General features: G+C 40.1%; 1 long non-coding RNA gene across 2 annotated transcripts in view; it reads right to left on the bottom strand.

Moving 5' to 3' along the window:
- The window catches only part of LOC113630852 (uncharacterized), a 60,725-nt gene extending 40,097 nt beyond the window's left edge, over nt 1-20,628 (bottom strand). Inside the window, exons 1-2 of one of the 2 annotated variants that reach the window (XR_003437116.1) lie at nt 19,783-20,628; nt 17,077-17,195 (exon numbers count right to left, since the gene is read on the bottom strand). This is a non-coding gene — a long non-coding RNA (uncharacterized LOC113630852). The remainder of the gene's footprint in view (nt 1-17,076; nt 17,196-19,782) is intronic. The other variant, XR_003437117.1, reaches the window with a different exon arrangement.
- Between the last annotated feature and the right edge of the window lie 2,315 nt (nt 20,629-22,943).

Below are 22,943 nucleotides of genomic sequence, written 5' to 3'. Positions count from 1 at the left end.
TAGAGGTGGCAGCTGCTTTGAGAGCCTTTTAGAAACGGAAGGGGAACAGGAGAAACAGTAGTTCATTTAACATATGGAATTCAGAACTTCACATCACATCTTCTCAAACCAGCCTGCCGTTGGAAGGTACTATTTCTCTTGGCTACAGAGTCTGCTTTTGTTAAAAGCCTATAACTCTTTCATTGTCTGGAGTAAGTGATAGTAAACACTTTGTCAGATAGGAGGTACCATGGTTGGGCTCAGTAAAAAGCAGAAGCAAGAGGTATACGTTTTGTTAGATTTCAGTTCAGTTCCATGTAACAGAAGTTTCAGACAAGAGAAGAGAAAACATAGCTACATCTGAGCAATGGTAAATGGGATTCCCTATTAAGGATGGCTTGATCATGGTATTCTTTATCTTGTTAGTTATCTAATGCTGCATAACAAAGTGCCCCCAAATTTAGCATCTTAAAACAGCAATAAGCATGTATTGTCTCACACAGTTTCTGTGGGTCAGCAATTCAAGAATGGCTTATATGAGGTGGTTCTGGCCCCAGGTGCCTTATGAGGTGATGGTCAAGGTGTTGGGGCATTCACTGGGCTGTAGGCAAGAGGACCCAGTTCCTTGCTGGCTGTTAGCAGGAGGCCTCAGTTATTCAGCACAGGGGACTCTCCACAGGGCTGCTTTTCATGGCATGGCAGTTGACTCCCCTCAGAATGAATAATCAAAGGTTAAAGTGAAGCCTTAATGACTTTTGCCCTAGCCTTGCAAGTTACACTCCTTCATTTCCACAATAGCCTATTTTGTTTCATTAGACACCTTCACTTACGCTAAATTCCCTAGAAGTCTAAGATAATAGTGCTCAGGGGTAGACTTCAACACTACCACGTAGTCCATTTGCTGCAGTGGTTAGAACTGTCACTTGGCCAGCTATTTTTTGAAATTACTTAAATCAGGAACAGTTTAAAGAATTGAACAGTAAGGGTAAAGCAGATTGTTCTCAGGACATAAAACTAAACTCACCTTATTATGTATTGTTACACTGCTGTCCACTCTCATTACCAAAGGCCATAAAGCAATTTTAAGTGTTCCCTGGAATGTCACCAGCAATAAACGTTTTTGCTTTACTGTTCTGTCGAGTTGAATGTTAACCATTATATTTTAGAACTCTTACAGCTGGGAAATCTAAAAATGCCTTCTGGTCTTTAAGAATTCATTAAAATATCTGCTTTGGGTAACCTTGGTATTACCTTAAGTATGGTTGGGGAAATAATGTCATAATCACTGAATTTTATTAGCTACCAACGCTTTTTATCATAAAATACAGTGTTATGAAACCTAGAGCCTGTTCTGTCCCATGCTAGTGACTTTACCTCTTCTCTTGACGGTATGTCCATGAACCCTGACTAAGCTTTCCTGAGAGCACTATATTTATTGCTGTCCTTCATGGCCAAAGGTGACAATACAGATGATGTTATAGTATGGCTGATGGGAAGAATCTCTATCCCGAGTACACAGAGCATCTCCCATACTTCAGCCTGAAAAGCCTACGACCATTTGCAGGGTTGAGATTCTGTGATTTTATCATATACCTGTCAGGTTTACATTTTTACTTCATTTGAGAAGAAAATAATCCCTTTTACTTTAGTTCTAAATTCACGTCTGAATTAATATAACTATTACATTTTTAATTAGGTTTTCTTCACCATTCTGTGTCATAAAATGAGGGAATTGTGGGGAGCTTGAAAGCAGTACGTGTCTCCGCCATGCCGATGCCATTATTCCCAGAGTATTTCCTCTTCCTTCATCAGTTTCCTCTTATTAGAAAATATAACTTCTAAAATTTGCAACTTAAAACTATATTTGTGGGACTCCCCTGTTGGTCCGGTGGTTAAGACTCCACACTTCCACTGCAGGAGGTGCGGGTTCAATCCCTGGTCCAGGGAACTAAGATTCTGCATGCTGCATGGCGTGGCCAAAAAACAAACAAACAAACAAAAACCTGTATTTGCCCAGCCTCTGCTTCATTAAAACAAGGGAGAGAAAGATCAGCCTAGAGTATGCTTAACACAGTTAATACCCGGTCTCTTTTTTTCTTTTCTTTTTTCCCCCGGTACGTGGGCCTCTCACTGCTGTGGCCTCTCCCGTTGCCGAGCACAGGCTCCAGACGCGCAGGCTCAGCGGCCATGACTCACGGGCCCAGCCGCTCCGCGGCATGTGGGATCTTCCCGGACCGGGGCACGAACCCGTGTCCCCTGCATGGGCAGGCGGACTCTCAACCACTGTGCGCTACCAGGGAAGCCCTCGGTCTCTTTTATACTATGTGTGACTTGGACATTTTTTAAAGGTGATTGATGCAATTATTTTTCTCTTCCTTTACAATCAAGTAGGAAGTGTGGTGCATCTTCATAATAAAAAACTCACTGAGCTAAATTCAATTAAAAGAGATGTTCTGTAAGGCTATAAAGGACCACTGTATATGTATCTAAGGAAAAGAGTCCAAGTAGATCTGGAGCTAAAAGTGGATCTGAAGGTCATGTTCAGGGGTTATTCTTTCTGTCTGTCTCAAGCACCTTGTGTTTTCTGTCATCCTTGTTTTTCTCTCTGCTTCTTCACTCTGAAGCAGCTTCCTCTTCTTGCCACTGGTCCCCCAGCCCTTATACCACATGACGATTTCAGTGCCAACCACCATCTAATAAATATCTGTGTGTCTCCAATCAAGTTAGAGAAAAAGAAAGAGATCTGAATGTTATTTATATTTTCCCTGTATAGATTCTAAGGGAGATGATATTAATGATAGTCCCTCGTTTATGGAATGGGATGAAGACTCTGGTAATACAAGATTACATAAGAAGAGAGACTTTTAATTGGTCTGAGAGAGAGAAGGAGAAGTTAAAAGAGAGATAAACTGTTTTGGTAGCCAGTAAGAAACTTGGTGAGTCATTGAAAAGGATGTAAATGTTTAATCAGGACTTCTGTTAAGTTTTGTTGTGTATTGTGTGATGTAATTCTCTTTTTTAAATTTCCCCATCATATCTTCTCTAATATCTATCCTTTGCTAACTTTTGTATGGTTAAGCTTGCCTTCTGGGGACGGTGATTAAGGCTTAAGTCAAAGTGAGTAGGGTTGAGAGCTGAGAGGCTCCACTCAGCAGTGCCCTCATACTTGTGGGAAGGAAAAGGGATCCAGACTCACTCTCCCATGATTTAGCATATACCTTCTTTCCCAGCTTTATTCCCCAAAGGCCATCCTCACATAACCAAAGTCGGAGCTAGGAAGAACAGGCTTCTAGATTCTCCATGTCTTTTCATAATTCTATCACTTTGTTCGTGTTATGCTACCTCCTCGTCAAAAATCCATTTCAGCAATTCCCACAACTACATCAAGACCAAACCCCAATGCTACTTTCTCCAGGCAAAACTGACCTCTCCTTCCTCTCCACTCTTAGGGCACTTGGTTTAGTACTTATATTACCTCTGTCACATTATGCCTTGCACTAAACTGACTGTATCATCTGCCCTCTTGGAGTGTAAGAAACATCTTATTCGCCTCTCAGATTACTCACATGAGGCCAAGCACAGTGCATGGCGCATTTGAGCACTCAGTAAATGTTTTTTGAAAAGATAAGTAACACAGGGACCTGTGTGGTTTGAGTAGGGTGTGTTCTATCCAGATTTTTATAGTGTAGTACTAGAAAATAGTAGGCTAAAACATGTGCACCGAAGTGTGTGCATTTCCATGATGAAGATATGTTGGTCTCTTGCTGATAAAGTAATGAACTTTCACCTACCTGTCACGTAGTCTGCCTGAAGATAAATGGGAGTGTGAACATGTAAACACTTTGGGAAGTAAAAGCATACTCGATAAATAAAAGCCATTGTTTATTTCTGTATACTATATAGAGTAGGATCTCTATAATTCGATGTCTCTCGGGACTATGGGTGACCATGATAGTTTTGGTTAATCTGAACCCTCCAGGTCAGTGCTACTCAAGTTGTGAACCATGGATCACTGCCAATCCAAGAACTGTTACTGGTGTATAATGAGATAAATGGAAACATTTGGAGTCAGCATTTAAAAACCTTTGAAGCAACTTGACACAACAATATAACTAAGTAATTTAATAATAAAAATGTGACTTATGTCTCTACACTTTTGTTGTATTAATTTCATTTTGCCAGTAATTCATTTCCGTTGTTGTGTGATAGGATTCACAATAGATTGAGAATGAAAACAAAACATCAAAAAAGCTGGTCCATGGGCTTCCCTGGTGGCGCAGTGGTTGGGAGTCCGCCTGCCAATGCAGGGGACACGGGTTCGTGCCCCGGTCCGGGAGGATCCCACATGCCGCAGAGCGCTGGGCCCGTGAGCCGTGGCTTCTGAGCCTGTGCGTCCGGAGGCTGTGCTCCGCAGCAGGAGGGGCCGCGGCAGTGGGAGGCCCGTGTACCGCAAAAGAAAAAAAAAAAGCTGGTCCTTCAGTGTAGATAGTTTGAGAAGCACTGTTTTAGGTAATTCTTTCCAGAACGGAAGATACCCACATTGTGTACATGGGAGTGTTGGGAAAAACGATAAAAATAAACCGGTAGACATTATGAAATACTAGTATCAACAAAACTCAGTGAAAGTTGATATAATTATCAACAAAAGTTGGTATAAAGGAACAATATAGTGAATGATAGTGAGAAGAAAGCATCTGAAATGTAACAGTTCTGATTCACAGTGTTCATTTTGAGCAGTCTTCCCAAAATGTTTTCTGCATCTTTAACAATCCTTTATGCAGTCTCCTCTCTCTAGTAACTAAGCTTACATTCTGGAACTTTTAGAGAAAATAACATGCTCCCCTGTTGTTAAATGAGTTTGGGTGTTGTGCTTGCTTGAAGAAAACATCTATGCACCCTTTTAATTAACGTGAACAAGAATTCTCCAGTCATCTGTAAGTCTTCTCTATGAAAAATCCCTTCAGGAAGTCAATAATTCAGTGTCTTTAACATACAACTGAGCTTTGGTTATCCTTTGGTTTTTTTGCCAGTTTGACACTGAATTTTTATGGAAAGTCTTCTTAACCTGGGTCAGGATGATATTTTGAGTAAACAGTATGTGGTTCTTATTGTCGGAGCATCTTGTTTTTCCAGATTACCAAGATAATACATTTCACAGGGGTCTTAAAAATGTTCTACAGATTTCTGATACTGTTTAAAGTAATATTTGCCAGTGTCTTAAAATTTAGTATTCATGAATCATGTTACAGATTTTGATTTGAGGACTCAGGGATTTATTATGTAGATCACAAAATCAGAGGGTAGGGACTGAATTCCATGTCAGGTTTTGTGCTATGCCTGACGGGATGGGATTGCTCAGAAATGGTTCTTTTTTTTTTTTTTTTTGCAGTACGCATGCCTCTCACTGTTGTGGCCTCTCCCGTTGCGGAGCACAGGCTCCGGACGCACAGGCTCAGCGGCCGTGGCTCACGGGCCCAGCTGCTCCGCGGCATGTGGGATCTTCCCAGACCGGGGCACGAACCCGCGTCCCCTGCATCGGCAGGCAGACTCTCAACCACTGCGCCACCAGGGAAGCCCTCAGAAATGGTTCTTAATGCTTAGGAGACAGAGTCCTTGATATTGCATCAGGATTTGATATTACATTCTAAGCAAAACAGGAGGATTTTCTGATCCGTTTATAATGTAATTTTAACTTTCCTATGTTCCATTTCACTTTTCTTTCCTTCCCCTGGCAGGCAGATCTGGCCTCAGGCTGCCCAGGACCTGTTTGAACTGAACTTGGAAACCTGGACAAGCCTGGGGTTATGGTCCTCTAGGGTACACGCTCCATGTCTACCCCTTTCCTCATACTTTTCAGACTCAGATTATCTTGACTCAGTTTGCAAAGTAGCCTGTATTTCCTCCAGAGTCTTTTAAAAAGAAATTAGAATGTTTCATAAAGCTAAAGATGCTCCAATAAAGAGAAAGTCTGTTTCCCGCTCGCCAAATTGTTTCCTATAATACATTAATATTCAAGTCTGCTCTGAATGTGTATTTTAAATTACCCCTTATATAATTGTTTATGGGGAGGTAAAGAAAATCTAGATTACACCCACTAGAAGTTTTGAAAGCTTTGCTAACTTTTTAAATTCTTTGTAGTTCAGTAAGCATAAATTTAAATCCCAGGATATAATTCTTTTAAAAATGAGCTGGCTTCTTGATTTTTCATCTTATCTTTGCCTCTTGATCTTGCTGTCTTAGTAATTATTGATGGCTCTTTCCTGACTGTCTTTCCGGTCTGACTTTTCTCAAGACAAATCCCAAACCGTGATATACCCCTAATGAACTTTCTTCAGCCATGGGTTTAGCTACAGCTGTTCCAGAACCCTCTCTCCACCTTCCCTTGGCCCTGAAGACGTTTCTAGGCTCCCTAATCCATCAGGCCATCCCTCACCAGCTCTCCCATCCTGCTGCCTATGCTCTTCCTCCCAATGACAGATCCATCACTTCTGATCCTAGATGTTTCTCTCCACTTGCAGCTTAGATACGATGTTTTGATCTTCCCTTATCTCTCTTCCTGTCCTTATGGAATATTCCGCCTCCCTAGACTCACAGTAGTTAGTTCCAGTTCCACTATCACCCAGTTCCCCCTTTTCTTTTAAATTCCTCTCCACTCCTAAACCCAGTTCTGGCTTCAAGTGCCTGGGTGGGGAATCCAGAGATCTTGAAATTATCAGCCATCTTGATAACAACTGAGAGCCTCACAGTGATAATTTCAACAGTGGCCAACCTTTCTCTGGCTCCTTCCTATAGTTCTCTCTTGTCCTTGGTTGCATTGCGAATCCTATTTTGCTAAATGTAGTTGTATTCATGACATTGCTTTACCTATACCCGACTACATACTAGAACTTAAATAATCCTGAAAACTCATGCCCAGTGGAAGCAAGCAGAGAGTCAGGCAAGCCTGATATGTCTTGTTACTTGTTGACAAAGTGCCTGACAGAATAATTCCATCACCTCTGCTTCTCTACTCTTGACTTTTAAAAAAGGTACCCATTCAACCTTAAGGGTATTATGCTAAGTGAAACAAGCCATAGAGAGAAAGACAAATACTGTATGATCTCTCATATATGGAATCTTAAAAACAAACAAACAAACAAAACCAAGCTCATAGATAGGTGAGAACAGATAGGTGGCTGCCAGAGGTAGGGGGTGGGTACAGGTGGTCAAAATGGGTGAAGGGAGTCGAAAGGCACAAACTTCCAAGTATAAAATCAATGTCCTGATGATGTAATGTGCAGCATGGTGACTATAGGTAATAATACTGTAGTGCATATTTGAAAGGTGCTAAGAGAGTAGGTCTTAAAAGTTCTCATCAGGGCCTCCCTGGTGGCGCAATGGTTGAGAGTCCGCCTGCCGATGCAGGGGATATGGGTTCGTGCCCCGGTCTGGGAAGATCCCACATGCCGCGGAGCAGCTGGGCCCGTGAGCCATGGCCGCTGAGCCTGCGTGTCCGGAGCCTGTGCTCCGCAACGGGAGAGGCCACAACGGTGAGAGGCCCACGTACCGAAAAAAAAAAAAAAAAAAAAAAGTTCTCATCAGAAGAAAAAAAATTCTGTAGCTATATATAGTGACAATGGTAACTAGACTTATTTTAATATCTATAAATATCGAATCATCATGTTGTACCCCTGAAACTAATATATATCACTTCTACCTCAATTTAAAAAATAACAAAATTAAAATAAATTAAGAAAGGTATCCATTCAGAAACATGAAATACCATTTCCCACTGTGCTTACCAGTTTCTGCCCCCTGAGTCTGTACCCTGCCCTGAATCACACTCTGCCTGTTGGCATCCCATGTGAGTATTTCACGTGGCATTAACAGCAGCTGCTCCCCATAGCAAAGCAGCTGTGAAAGCTGATCAGCCAGGATTTTTCACTTGAATCAGTTTAAACGGAGCCCACAAAGATGTGGCAGACACAACTTAGCTATTTCTTTCAAATTTACCATCTTAGCCTTATGCTTGGAGCAGCGTGTTTGGTCTGTGCCTCGGGTATTAGGAAGAGGACTAAAGCCTCCTGTCACTAATAACACCCTTTCCCACATTAACCCTTCAGATCCCAATGAATTCTTTGAGAACAGATAGAACTGACTTCCCCAGGGTCTGGTTTCTCTCTCAGTGGGTGACACTATAACACAGTTCATCTTTTTGAAGTGAGCAGTCTGTCAGTTTCAACACATCCTTTCTCTTTTCCTCCCGTGTTTACATCTGTAGCCAAAACTGATTCATTTCACTTAGCAGCAGCTCCTAAAAGAATTAGATCTTTTATCTAGCCATCTACCCACGTATCTATTTACTTATTTAGTATAGTCACTGCCTTAGCATCTGCATTTTGAATGATTTCATACCCTTTCTCTTCTCCTTCTCCTGCCCATCTGACTCTTCTTTCAGCCTGTGGCTCCTCTCCTGCTTGCTTTCACCAGGCTATCTAAGACCATCTCGCCGTGCAGTTCCTTCTCTTTTCTGTGTGTCCCTGTGCTCCTAGGTTAACATAATCCTATTTGAGCCTTTCATTTTATCATCCATTACCATGTGTGAGCCTCGCTTCTGATTGCATTCCATCTCAGAAACGCTAGTTCTATATAGATCACCTACACAGGTCACCTGTATAGATTGCCTATACTGATAACACCTGTCAAAGAAAACGGAACTGGATCCTGTCCACCAGTCTCGTTTTTGCAGGTTTACTTGGGGAAGCCCCCTCGGTATGATCCCAAGAGTCCCTGATTACCTGTGTTTAATCCTGTTCCGGCAGTGCGGGCCATGTTCTAAATGCTCCATACACACGCACTCATTGAATGCTTACAACGCTAGGAAATCCAGAGCATTATCATTCCCGTTCATAGGTTAAGAAATTGAGGCACAGAGAGATGAATGACTTGCTGGGCACACAACTTCTCAGAGAGAAAATAGGCTTAACCCAGGCGATTTAGCTCTAGAGCCCATAACCACCATGCCCCAAAAGAGTGTTTCAGCATCTAATATTTCTGCTTTCCATCTCTTCTCCAGGTCCCATGAACTTCCCAGATTCCTCCTTTGGCCACTTTCTGACAAACTAGGAGAAAATAAAGATTCTCTCTTGAACTCATGAAATCTTATGACTTCTTTACTCATCACACTTTCATTTCTTAGTGCAAATTTAACTCAATTCCTTTATCTCCATGGCTTTCCTCCATAACCTCACATTACTGAGTATAGATAGACATTCATAATCCTCTTATTGACATTTCTTGTCAAGAGGTGCAGCTTTGGAGAAAGCATAGCTCCTCCGAGAATGCTCACAGCCCGCATCTGAGCTCCCAACTCTTGAGAGTCTAGAGTGAAATTCCTTACTTTCCTCTGAGTCATTTGTTGACTGTTACACAATTTTAGGTCATTTTAAAGCACAGAGGACTCTGTAACCCCTTACATTCTGAATCAAGGGCTGAAATTCAAGCAGGTAATAAGGCAGACTCTTAACCAGAACAGCTGTTATGGTGGCAAAGGAAGGAGCCCAGGAAATGGCATGAATTTAGACCCTTTAAATGACTGAATAATATGTTTAATTTTCAAAAAGTCAACATTTGGGACTTCCTTGGTGGCGCAGTGGTTAGGAATCCGCCTGCCAAGGCAGGGGACACGGGTTCGAGCCCTGGTCCAGGAGGATCCCACATGCTGCGGAGCAACTAAGCCCATGTGCCACAACTGCTGAAGCCCACATGCCTAGAGCCGGTGCTCCACAACAAGAGAAGCCACCGCAATAAGTCCACGCACCGCAACAAAGAGTAGCCACAACTAGAGAAAGCCCACACACAGCAACGAAGACCCAATGCAGCCAAAAATAAATAAACTAATTAAAATAAAAAGAGAGCAGATTGCTCCATCTCCTATTTAAAAAAAAAGAGGTGAGTTTAAAAAAAAAAAAAGGGAACATTTGAACCTGATAATCCGAATCCGGTAGCCATATGTTGTGCAAAAGTTTACTAGCATGAACTGAAAAGTCTTGGCCTGATGTCAAGCCACATGACTCCTTCTCATAAAAGGGCAGGACCTTGCTTTTCTACTTTTCCTTTGTTTCTATGACTAGCCTGGACTCATTTGGTGATATTGAGGAGTTAGCTTTGATTCCTCTTTTTCTCCCCCTTCCAATCCATCAACGAAAAAACCTTCTTTCTCTGGTTTACGGAGCACGAAAGTCCCGGCCCCTGACCACTTCTCTGACTTTATCTCTCCCCCTCACCCACACGCTCCACCCGTGCTCGCCGGCTGTCTGTTCTGTGATCATTCTCAGGCCATTTTTTCCTCCCTTAGGATCTTCCTCACCAGCTCTTTTCTCTGTTCAAAATGCTATCTCTTCCCTGATATTTTCATGGCTCATCCTTTTCTGTCAGAAGCCTTCCTGAACCATCCACTCTGAAGGAGCTGTCCACTGATTCTGTCACATAACTTTATTTTAACTAAAATAATAACAAATATAATTTGAAATTTTAACTAAAATAATAATAAAGTTAACTTTATTAACTGTAAGTAGTGCAGTGCACTCATTATAGTTACAAGACCTTAAACTGGGACTCTTTACCTAAGTTTTAGCTGAGTTCAAAAAGCAGAGGTGAAGAATACTTCAGTATTCTGAAGTGAGGTGCTAGGCTTCCTACACAGGACTTTTCAAGGGAGTTGATAGCTTGGTCTTGCAACTCTTGGTTAACCACCAGCTTACAGTCTATAAAATTGTTTGGAAGAGGCAAAAGAGATATTGAAGATTAAAAATTATTTTTTCAGAGAGAATTGCTGGTGTGCTGCTCCCCAAAAATCTCTACAGTAAAGAGGAAAGGGGGGTATATCCCCCTCTTTTTTGCCTGCTGCAGAGACTTTGGTAAGACTACTCAGTGATCTTGACCTATGTCCCCTTAAACTGTGGGATACAGACTCACACCCAGAAATGTCTGAAGGAAGAAGACTGGATGCTCTGAGACTAGCAGGAAGAAGACGCGGAGTTGAAAACAGCCTAGACTCCCAGAATTTACCACGACAAAGGACACACGAGTGCTACCTCTTGACCAGATGATGGGCACAAGAGAAAGCCCCAGCCAAGAGCCCTTTTAAATCCTATCAGAGAGGGCTATGCATAGGGGAAAAGTGATCCTAAGAGGAGTTGAGCTTCTAGATTCTTAGTAACTGAGAGAGAACATTTAAGTGGCCACCTAGAGGAATATAGATCACCCACATTATGACTAGAGCAACAGAATTCATTCATTCATTCAACATAGTGGTTACATCACTATTGGATTTTTCACCTAGTTTATTTCCTTACTGCTATAGTGCCCATCTCCTTTGACTAGAATATACATTTAACAAGAGTAAGGACCTTTTCTATCTTTTCATGGTTGGCTAGAGCAGTACTTGGCATGTAGTTGGTATATTTGTGGATGAATATTTAATAAATGTTGATTGATTGACTGAAATAGGTGAAGACTAGGAAAATGTAACTTCCACTCCCTTCCCACAGTGATATGCAGATTCTAGTACTGTGAATGTCCACTAAGCTAACATAGTTGGAACTATAATCATTAACAAGTAGAAGCCTCAGAAGCAAAGGCTGATTAAAAAAAAATAGTTGATTAAAAATCTAACAACTACTTCATCACTTTCTCCTAAATTATTTTTTGTTTGGTTTTGCTTTTTTAAACAGAGCACCTCATGATAAATCATATTCTGTTATCAATATAACCCTTGTCGTACTATGCTGTAAGTTTCAACCTATTTATACAAGTTAAATAATCTTATTTTATTAGTCTATTATATTCTTCTTATTTTAAAATGTTTTTTATATATACAAAATAATATATGTAATGTAAATTGAGGCATAATAATATCGGTAAATAACATTTTATCACATTATAAGTAACTGTAGAAAATTATCCAAAGTGGTGTGACATTTTAGAGAAAAAATAGTGTTAATTCTTAGCCCTAAAATAAATTTCAATTTTAATATATGTAATGTAAATTGAGGCATAATAATATCAGTAAATAACATTTTATCACATTATAAGTAGTTGTAGAAAATTATCCAAAGTGGTGTGACATTTTAGAGAGAAAATAAAATGTTAATTCTTAGCCCTAAAATGAATTTCAATTTTAATGAACTTGATGCAACTATCTACATTTCCAAAATACACACATATACAGAGCTGTCTAGGGCTACAGACACACTCATTTTTATACAAACTTCATATATAGGTATACATACATTATAATTGCAATATATAAAGCTAGTATGCATGTGTGTTTATATTCAACTTATGTGATATGGAATATACACTGCCTTCCCAAAATGAAGGTGGAGAATTCATAGAATTTTAAACTAATTTAAATAATGGCACCAATTTCCTGAGCCCTTTTCTATACCAGACCCCTCCTGAGCAGTTTAATAAACACTATCTAATTAAATTTTCAGAAAATCCTCAGGAATTAAGTCGTATACCCATTTTACAGATTAGGAAACTGAGGCTTAAGAAAACTAAGCTTCTTCCCAAGATGACGGCAGAAAATCAGTAGTGAGTGATAAAACAGAAAACTTTCTGACTCCAAAATCTACCTTCTCAGACCTTTTAGTCATTCACCGTGTTCCTCCCTAATCGATAGGTGCTACTAAATCTGTGTAGGGCCAAGATTATTTTCAGTGTAATCTTTTGAAATCATATACTAATATTTTGTGTGTCTATTTATTAATTTATGTTACTGTTTCCTCTCTCACATTTAACAAATAAGCCTCAAATCGCTATAGAGACTTCTAAAAAGAAGCTAGATCCGAAGTGTCTAGGAGGGCTTTAAGATTCAACTTAATAGAGATATTATATTGGGCCACAATTTTGATGAGTAAGTAATATCTTTCAAACTAACATCAACATCTCTTCTGAGAAAAGAGAGAAAACAAACTGAAAATCATGAATTTTAACAAAATAGCTGAGCTGTTTGAATTCTTTGTGTGTGTTTGTGTTTAGTTTTGCTTTTGTTTGTTTGTTTACTTCTTTTGCCTTAATCAGGTTCTATAGGAGATTTGAAAGCATTATCAAGTGTCATCTTATGCTTATTAGTAATATTAAGCTAGGGAGTAAAGATAGTAGAAAAATGTTTTTTACTTAACTTAATGAAAACACTTTGTTCAATCAGTTAAGACTATTTCATTAACTAACAAATAATTATTGAACTTCTTCAATATGATTAACCGAAGGGAATTCAGAAGTTACAGTCCCTTTGGGAGTTGAGAGATTCTTCTGAGTGTTCATTAAGGGTATCAAATATTTGACCAAGATAGCGAGCAAAACAACATGTGTTTTGCACTGTAGTTAGGGTGCACCAACTATCACAAATAGTTGCCTGTTCCCCTCTCCCTCTCTCAGGTGTGCTCATGTTGTTACAACAATGAAGGGCGCATATGCAATGCAAGTTCACACTGAGAAAAACTTGTGTATTCCACTGATAATCTTCTTTGGCTGAGAGGAGCTGGTCTTTGGGGCCTTATGGGTATGAGTCATAAACAACCAGATGAAAGGTTTAAAGGGGTTACTTGGCTATAGTAGACAAAAACATCCTGTTATGGAAATCTTCTAAACCAGTATCTGTACGCGTAGATTTCTTTTTCTTTGCAACTAACTGTATTGTAGCTATCATATATTTCTCATTTTTTTAACCTCTGTAATTCAGCCTAAAAATATAACTACTTAGGTATTCTGACACTTCAGTTGGATGTCAGTGATCACTTCGTTTTGAACAACCATCAAATCTAAGACTGAGTTTCCTTGGAGGTCACTCGAGTATCAACATAGCCATTGGAAGAACAATAAAAATTTCAGATTTTTATTTTGGTATCAAACTACAGATACTTTTGTGGCTCAAGGAAGGTTGAAATCACTTGACATCAACCTTTAAAAATTAAACTCCATCTTTAACAACAATAGCTAAACCCTAAAAACAGTGCCAATTATTTCCATGTAAACACCAGATGGGGAGATTCCCCTAGACCTGTGTTTCATCCATTCAGTCAAGAAACAGTTATTAAGCCATTTCTACAAGGTGCCCAGACCATGTACAAGTCCTGAGAGCAGAGAATGGAATAACCTAAAGTTCCTGCTCTCACCCAGACAAAGCTCCTTTCTGACAGTGATAGCGTCTGTGAAAATGATAATTAGAACATTTGGTAGTGCAGTTTTCCAGATTTGCCTGATAATAAGACTCACCTACGTGCCTTGTCAAAAATGCAGATTCCTGGGCTTGGAGATTGATGACATGTGGAGTGAGTCCTATAAATTCATTATTTTACACGTTGCTCAGATGTGTCATATCAGGCAATTGTAGGAAGCATTTGGTAGAGAATCCCAGGGTAAGAGTGGACTAGAAAAGCCAATGAGGAGGTGGTGTTTGAGTCAAGGTCTGAATGATGAGAAAATATAGAGGAAGTGGATTCCAAGCAGAGGGAATAGTAAAGGCAGAGGCCCTGAGCACAGGATGAGGTTGCTGGCTTTCAGGAACACAGCAAGCCAGTAAAATCGGTTTCACCAATTAGGAAAAGCTTGGCCAAAGGAGGTTAAAGAAGAAGGCAGGGGCTGTGCTAAGCAGTTTGGAAATTTTTAAACTCAACAGGCAGCTGTTGGATGGTTTTAAGTAGAAGAATGATGATCTGATAAACATTTCAAAAGATCCACTCTCAAAGACTAGCCATCAAAAGGAGACTTGAGAATGTGCTTCAAAATCTCCTGGGATGATTTTTTAAAAAATGCAGTTTCCTAGTCCAAATCCCATATCTTCTGAACAAAGGCCCAGACATCTGTACTTCTAACAAGCACCCAAGGCTGAATAATACAGCCTCAGACTAGAAGCTCCGTGAGTGTCTGGACTCTATTTACTTACCACTGTACACTCAGTGGCTAGCATTGAAGTAGTAGGGATATTACTTAATTTTTGAGGATGTTGTAAAATGTTTTTAATGAATATGTAAATGAATAACCAAATCTTTGGTATTTAAAATCAATGTGATTAGCAATTAAAAAATTAGGTATTTAACTAGCTAGCATAATAAATAAGATTATTGGTAGTCTTTACATATTTCAAATATTTCCTAAACAAATTATAATTTAAGTTAGTGCTTTAATCATTGTCATTAATATAGAAATATTATATTCTGGCTCCTCAAATGCACCTGGAAATGGTCAGAAAATCTGTCATTGCAGAAGATTATTGATGAGTAGAGGATTGTTACAGGTTTTGAAAGGTAACAAAGCAGGAATCATGCTTGAACAGTTTTAGTTGCTTAACGCTCAGTGTTTGGTCACATCTGTAGCATCTGTAGTTTGTAATGGTTGAGGGGAAAACAATTTATGAATCAAAGCAAAACCCCATAGTTGGAATATCCACATTTTTCTTCTCATTCTTCTAAAATTCAGCTTATATACATAGACATGGAGAGTTTTTACATTTAAATCTTAGTATTTGTTGGTAATTACAAATATTTTTTTCCTAGGATCAAAAGAAATGCTATGAAATACAATAATAATCTGTAAGACTTTGAAGAAAATATAAATAATCAACAAAATATGCTCTGGGTCATAGAAAGGACAACATAGAAAGACATAGTTTTCATAAAGTAAATAGGAGTGATGTATGAGAATCAGTGTAATTTATAACTAAAAACTACTAAAATTTTAAAAAATTCTTGGCATACATTGGTTTATAAAAAACATTTCCAGGATGAATATATATCTTTTCCACAAATAAAACACAAGACATTAAATAAAATCGATCAGTTACAAACCCGATCCGTATTAGGCAAATCCCATATCTTACTTACTTTATCTTCAGGGATTAACACAGAGTGGACCTCCAATAAATGTTTCATGAATGACTGAATGGTTGTCACAGTGATTTATATCATGAAGTTAATGAGACCAAGTTCATGTTTGTTCAATTGAACATATCTGTTTTCTTGGCACCAAGACACACTGTATCTTTATTTCCAGCCAGAAACCCACTGTATCCTTATTCCATCACCTAAGTTACTCTTTGGTCACATAATAAACTGAGTAAGAGGATGCTTCCAGTTTAAAATGACCATCACAACTTTTTATCCAATGTAATAGTGTCACCTTCTTATACCAAGATCAGAATAAGTATATAATTAGTATATATCTATATCTAGATATATATCTAGATCTAAAGCTAAATTGAAAGATAGACACACACATATGTATATAGACAAACTTATACACAGGTCCATATACATAAATATGTGCACATGTCTATGAATTTCAAAGATGTGAATCTTTATTATCATTATTATATAATAACTTACTATTTCAAAGGGAAAAAAGTTAAGGCCCACTATCATAGGCTTGATGCACAGTATTGGATTTTGAGTGTGTATTCCAAAGAGATCCCACTGAAGAGCTAAATATATTTCAAGCTAACAAAAAGAAAAGGTTTTTTGAAAAAAATTATGTTGAAGCTCTTTGTACAACCACTTTATTCCACTTTCTGTCAGAGCTTATGTGTTTCCAAGGGAGTACAGTAATTTGTGCATTTTCTATTTTTAAATCATTCATTGTTCTAGTTAAATATTATGAGTGTATGGCAATTCCTAAAAGAGTCATGCAGAGATAGTAGGTGCAATTGTGTTGTACTCAAAATAAATTCATGGTTAAAGCAAATATTTAACAACTGTCAAATACTGGATTGCATGTAGAAAAACTAATCCGGTATAGCTCTGGTAAATTAAAACTTCAAACCAAACCTTCCTTCTGTGCTTTTGTAATTAGAAAACCAAATGAGGAACTTTTCTGGGCAGCCTGGTTTAAGAAACCCACCTGTTTTGTCTTTTTAAAAAGATATTTTTGAAGTTAATATGTTTAAGTAAAGGATTTAAATGACTCAAAACTGGAATTGTGAAGAATAACCCTCTCACATTTAAATATTACTATGTATATTTGTGATTTACAGCAATTTGATAAATGGCATATGAGGCATTAATTATAAATAATATGCTTGAAAAAGAAAGTCAGGTTATGCAAAGAAGACATTACCTGAGGAATGGCAACCATCTATCCCATGGATCACCCATCAAGGCTAATGTCCAAGGACCTTTATATTTTCTCCACATCAGCCATCATCCAGGACCTTGTCCGTATTCAGAAGGGCTCTACTGAAATATTAAGTTCAAGCATCAGCTCTCTGATCACCAGTCCCACTCTATTAGCCCCACCATGTCTGTCTTCAGTCTCTCTGGGACATTTAGTCTCTTGACTAGACCCTTCTCTCTTTCACTACCTTCTCTATCCAAATTAAATTCTATGCTCCATTATTTCAAATGCTTGCTTCCTAATCCCTCTACCCTCTTCTCCGATTGTCCTTCAGTTTAAGTATATGGAAAAACCCAGCCTTGGCCCAGTCTAATTCTTCACCTTTTCTGAAAGAACCCACACTGCTCAGTGCCTCCGGGGAAATTTCAAACAAACTTACACATTGGTGCGAGCCTAAATGCATGATTTTCAGACTCAACTGACTTCTCAAAGAGTTCTGATAATCCTATTTTTTCAAAATACTTAGAACTTCTCTTTTCTTTTAAAATCTGCAACCTCATCACTCTCACTTTCATCAGGTACCTTACTTTCAACTTCACAAGGAAAAGAGAAGCCATCAAGGCAGAATAGCCTCAGTCTCCCATTCATAGTACAGACTCCCCTGTGTGCCAGCCATATGTGCCTCCCTCCCTTCTGCCTCAGATTCACCCTTCTATTGGTGGGGGTCATATTACTTCTTAGGGGACCATGCTCCAGTGCTTCTTTCTTTCACTGTATCCTCAACGTCTCTTCCTATACTGACTTATTCTCACAAATAATTTGGTGATCACGTCAAGAAAAAATCCATAAAACCTCTCTGGATGTTTCTCTATGGTCCCTATCCCTTCTATCTGAACCCTTTAATAGCCAATCTTTTAGAAAAACTGCTCTCCTTACCATTTCCTTTTCCTCGCCTCCCACTTACACTCTGATCCATCTGTAATTTGGCCTCTGCCTCCACCACACCCCAGAAAGGCCTCCCAGCAAAGTCTCAAATGACCATTGTGTCAATCAAGTTTCCGAAAGAAAAGAGGTGGGACATTCAAGCTGGGATAATTTGAAGAGAATGTAATTTAAAAAAAAAAAGACAGAGACTTCCCTGGTGGCTCAGTGGTTAAGAATCCGCCTGCCAATGCAGGGGACATGGGTTCGAGCCCTGGTCTGGGAAGATCCTACATGCCGTGGGGCAACTAAGCCCGTGCGCCACAACTACTGAGCCTGCGCTCTAGAGCTCGCGTGCCACAGCTCCTGAAGCCTGCGAGCCACAACTACTGAGCCCACGGGCCTAGAGCCCATGCTCCACGACAAGAAAAGCCACCGCGATGAGAAGCCCACACACTGCAACGAAGAGTAGCCCCCTCTCGCCACAACTAGAGAAAAGCCTTCATGCAGCAAGGAAGACCCAGTACAGCCACAAATAAATAAATAAATTAATAAATTATTTTAAAAAGACAATAAAAATCCATTGGTAGAGTACAGTGAACCCTCAAGGGATAGCCTGATACTCCAGAGCTAATAAATGCAGGAAGCTCTTTCCCAACCTACCCCAAGAGGGGTGAGCAGAGAACTACCTGACAGGAACTGTGACCTTAGGTCAAGGAAGCAAATCCACAAAGAAGAAGCCGAGGGGAAAATATCCTCTCCTCCCTTCTTCCCTCCTTCTTATCTTCTACCAGTGCCCATCATTGGTCTAACTCCAACAGAAGATAGGATAGAGTTAATGGGGGCCATCCACACTGGGCAAACTCCTGGGCATGGAGCAAGATGAAGAAGGCTGGGGACACAGAGGTGAGAGCCAGCACAACCTCAGTGCCAAACCTACTGTGCAGCTTTGCAGCTTTATCTTAGGCTCTTAATGGCACTGAAAAATGTTGGCCTCTTCTGAACACTCTCCTTTTTGTGGTCCTTTGATGCCACTGCAATCTGTTTGTCTTCTTCCTCAACTTCTTTTGCACCTTCTATGCCTTTTTATTTATTTTTATTTTTTTACTTTTATTTATTTTTTTGCGGTACGCGGGCCTCTCACTGTTGTGGCCTCTCCCGTTGCGGAGCACAGGCTCGGGACGTGCAGGCTCAGCGGCCATGGCTCATGGGCCCAGCCGCTCCGCGGCACGTGGGATCTTCCCGGACCGGGGCACGAACCCGTGTCCCCTGCATCTGCAGGTGGACTCTCAACCACTGCGCCACTAGGGAAGTCCTTCTATGCCTTTTTAAAATGCTGGTGCTCTTCAGGGCTATGGCTCTTCAAAGGTTGCTTTTCCTCTCAGTGCCCTTGGGTGGCCTCATCTATTCCTATTGCTTTCACCACCATCTTCACAATTCCTAAGACTATATTTTGGCCCCAGCCCTTTCTCCTGAGCTTCATGCCCACTTCCTTGTCTGTCTGTAGTGCTGCTTCACTTAGAAGTCTCATAGACACCTCCAGATCAACTTGTCAAAAATTAAACCAACCTCTCTAATCTCAAATCCATTCCATTTATGTTTGCTATTTTAGTAAATGAGACCGTCATTCTTGCAATTGCCCAAAAAAGAAATCTGGTTTTCCACTTGACTTACCATTTTCACAGCTAATGAGAACCCCTATCATTTTTATCTCAAGCACTTTCTAATTTCAGTGGTTTACATCTATCCTCACTCCCACTACTCAAATCTAGGCTACCATAAACTTACATTTAGGTCTAGAAGTGGCTTTTTCCCTGGTCCTCTGCATCCCTTCTTGGCCCATTCTGCACCTTCAGCCAGAGTGTAATTTCTTGGATAAATCTTCTCATTATATTTTCCTTCTTTAAAAATGTCCAGTAGCTCCACATTTTTCTTAGAATAAAGTCTACATGTTTTGTCTTGGCTTTCCAAATTTGTTCTCTTCTTTCTTAGGCACCACTATATTAAATTCCAACAGAGCAGAGTTTCTTTCAGTTACTTGAACAGACCATGCTCAGTCTCACCTCTGGACCTTCACACAGTCTTTGCCTTCTTCTTGGGGCACTGCTTGTCCACTCTCTACCTGGGTAATTGCTGCTTTGCCTTCAAGCCACAGTGTAAATGTCACTTCCTTTGAGAAGCCTTCTCTTGATAATCCACGCCTGGATATTATGCGCCTCTCTTATCCAATAGTATATTGTACTTCCCAGAGTGAAACTTGTTTTCTTGTGCGCATGTCCCTCTAGACTCCAGTGATGTGTGCTCCAGGACTGGGGCTTTCGTTTTCATTGATGCATCCCCAGCACCTAGCAGAATTGCAAGCATTTTTTTAGTGAATGAATGAAATTGCCTTTGAGGACATGAAGGCATTTTACAGAGTGGGAGTGAAGTATATAATTGACGAGGTGAAGAGAAGCGGCATCATAGATGATGTTATAGTTTTGCTCCGAATTTTATGTTTATTCCGAGGGCAGTGGTAAGCCACAGAATGTTCTTAAGCAACAGAGGGACAGACAGAAGTTGTGTTTTAGCGAGAGTAATTTTCCTGCTGTGAGTGGGATAAACCAGAAGAGGGGAGAACTGGAAGTTGAAAAAACAATTTTGAAGACCGAACAAATTGAGGCAACAGGTGACACTTTATAAGACTGCAAAGAAAGGTATAGCTGTGGGAGGTGTTTGGAAAATATAAAGAGGGATGCTTGGACATTAAGGGCAAAGTAGAAGAAGAAGTAAAACATGACTATGATTTTGATACTGGTCACTAGGGAAAATAGTTCTGTCATTTACCAGAATAGGGAAGTTGGAAAGGGGAATTTGAGGGAGACATATGAAAGGACTTAGAGGCTACAGTGAGGTCATAACACTTGAAGAGAAATGTTTTAAGAAGAGGGTTTATAGGATGGGGCTGAAATGTGTCTTCTCGAGGGAGAACACCCTTTTCTGACCCCAAAGAATGTGTTCTGGCACAAAGAGAAGCACTCTAAGGCCTGAGGTTGTTTTTGTTTTTGTTTTTGTGTGTGTGTGTGTGTGTGTGAGCTGTTGCCTAAATTCTGAGTCTTAGAAAAGACTATAAGGACAGAGGACAGAGAGGTAGAAACTGCATTATGTATGTGTGACCCCTCTCTGATCAGAGGCATATATTTGAAGAGCAGTCAAGAAAATTCCAAGTCCTTGTTTATTGTAAATCACCACCTAGCTGAAACACAGATTTCCAATTATTGCACTAGTTTTCTGCACACTGCCTGTAACAAATTCTTGTTAATTAATAGAAAGGATGCTTGAAATCCATAGAGAAGTGTTCTGTAGCGTTCAGATGTCGGGAGTCTGTGTACGTGTGTGTGATGCGTAGGACACAGCATTTTGTAAAGGACCTCCATAGGCTCTCTCCACCTGACAAAAGAATGCCCACTACATGTAAGGAGATTTGAGTCATTTTTTTTTTTTTTAAACAAAGTAAAACTTATATTTACAAATCACAGAAGAACTTTATTCTTTTTCTTCTCCCAGCCATTCACAGCTGTTTTGTGGGCCTAGCTCTTTCCCTCCCCGCTGAAACGTCCATGACTTTTCACTTCTCTGCATTTGGCAGGTGTTTAAAGTGACTCTTTTATGGATATTTTCTTGGGTTCTTCTGAGATCCCACATCACTAGAGATGTCTCATTTACATTCCGCAACTTCTTAGTCTCTGGAGGTCACATCCGGGCTCTTTGTGACGAGGCCTCCTTGACCCTCCAAAGCCTTGTTGGGAAGAACCCCCCAAACCACTCAGACAGCACTTATACGTGGCTCCCCGTGTGGGCCTCTGTCTGTGGGCCATGCAGTTACTTCCAAGAGCAGTGCTTTCCTCCGTCACTGTGGGCCACTTCAGCTAGACACCTGTCCTCATGAGGCTTTCAGGCATGACTGCAGTCTACCGTACTTCCATAGTTCCATGGCGTACCTATGAAAGTCTCTGTGTGGCCTTAAAACCCCTCTCACTTGAGGAAACAAAGATGTACCTCTCGACCCTCTCTCACCAGAAAGAACCACAAGTATTCTGATGCCTCTCTCTCTCTAAAGAATCCTCTCGGAAACCCCTTCTTCTCTCTTGAGCTTTTCAAGCTTTATACGCTGGAATCAGATGGTTAGCAGATGGAAGCAAGAGCCCCTCCTGTACAAGTCCCGCTAGTCAGCACCTCAACTGTGAGGTGGCAGCACACTTGTCACCTCTGGTTTGGGTCTCAGCTAAAACCCAAACAGGAAGAGCCCTGCTTAACATCCTGTTACCACTGAGATGTAGATATGGATTAGACACTTACCAAAACCGTAAAATTAGTATTTGGCTGTAAGACAAATCTGGGTAAATAAAGCCTTACCCAGAGAAAGCGAATGAGGGAAACTATGACCAGGAGGGTGACAGAGCTCAAGAGCACAGGACGTGTAGAACTCATGTAACCCCTCAGGCAAGTACTCATTTCCAGAGAAACTGCACTTTCAACCCTGTATCACACTTCAAAGGGGAAAATAAACAATTTTCTACATCTATGGAGCGTAATTACAAGAGAAAGAGATGAGTCATAGGATTTCATTTCCAAATATTTGCATATGTGTTTTATATGAAAAACTAGAGAACAAACGAGGGACGTTTTTTTCCAATAAACATGAAGTATGTGCCACAAAATCATTCAGATATTGAAAGAATAGAGAAAGACTACAAACTTCTCTTTTAGTTTTTTTTTTTTTTTAGTTTCTTTATGTGCAGGAGAAACTACGTGACCTAAGAAGAGACCTGACCTCTAAAAAAACCTCATTTCAACCTCGACCTATGACCTGAGAGGGACTCATTTGCCCTTTGGAAAGTTTTTAAGCTTTGTAACAGAGACACAGGCACGGAGAAGATTAGAGAGCTCAGGGGAAGGAAGTTGGGGAT

Source organism: Aethalodelphis obliquidens, unplaced genomic scaffold (genome assembly GCF_003676395.1).
Source record: "Aethalodelphis obliquidens isolate GAN/ISIS:26980383/991018 unplaced genomic scaffold, ASM367639v1 scaffold2, whole genome shotgun sequence".
Classification (NCBI taxonomy): Eukaryota; Metazoa; Chordata; class Mammalia; order Artiodactyla; family Delphinidae; genus Aethalodelphis; species Aethalodelphis obliquidens.
Note: the sequence above shows the minus strand (reverse complement) of the source record. Positions and strands in the feature narration are given on the sequence as shown.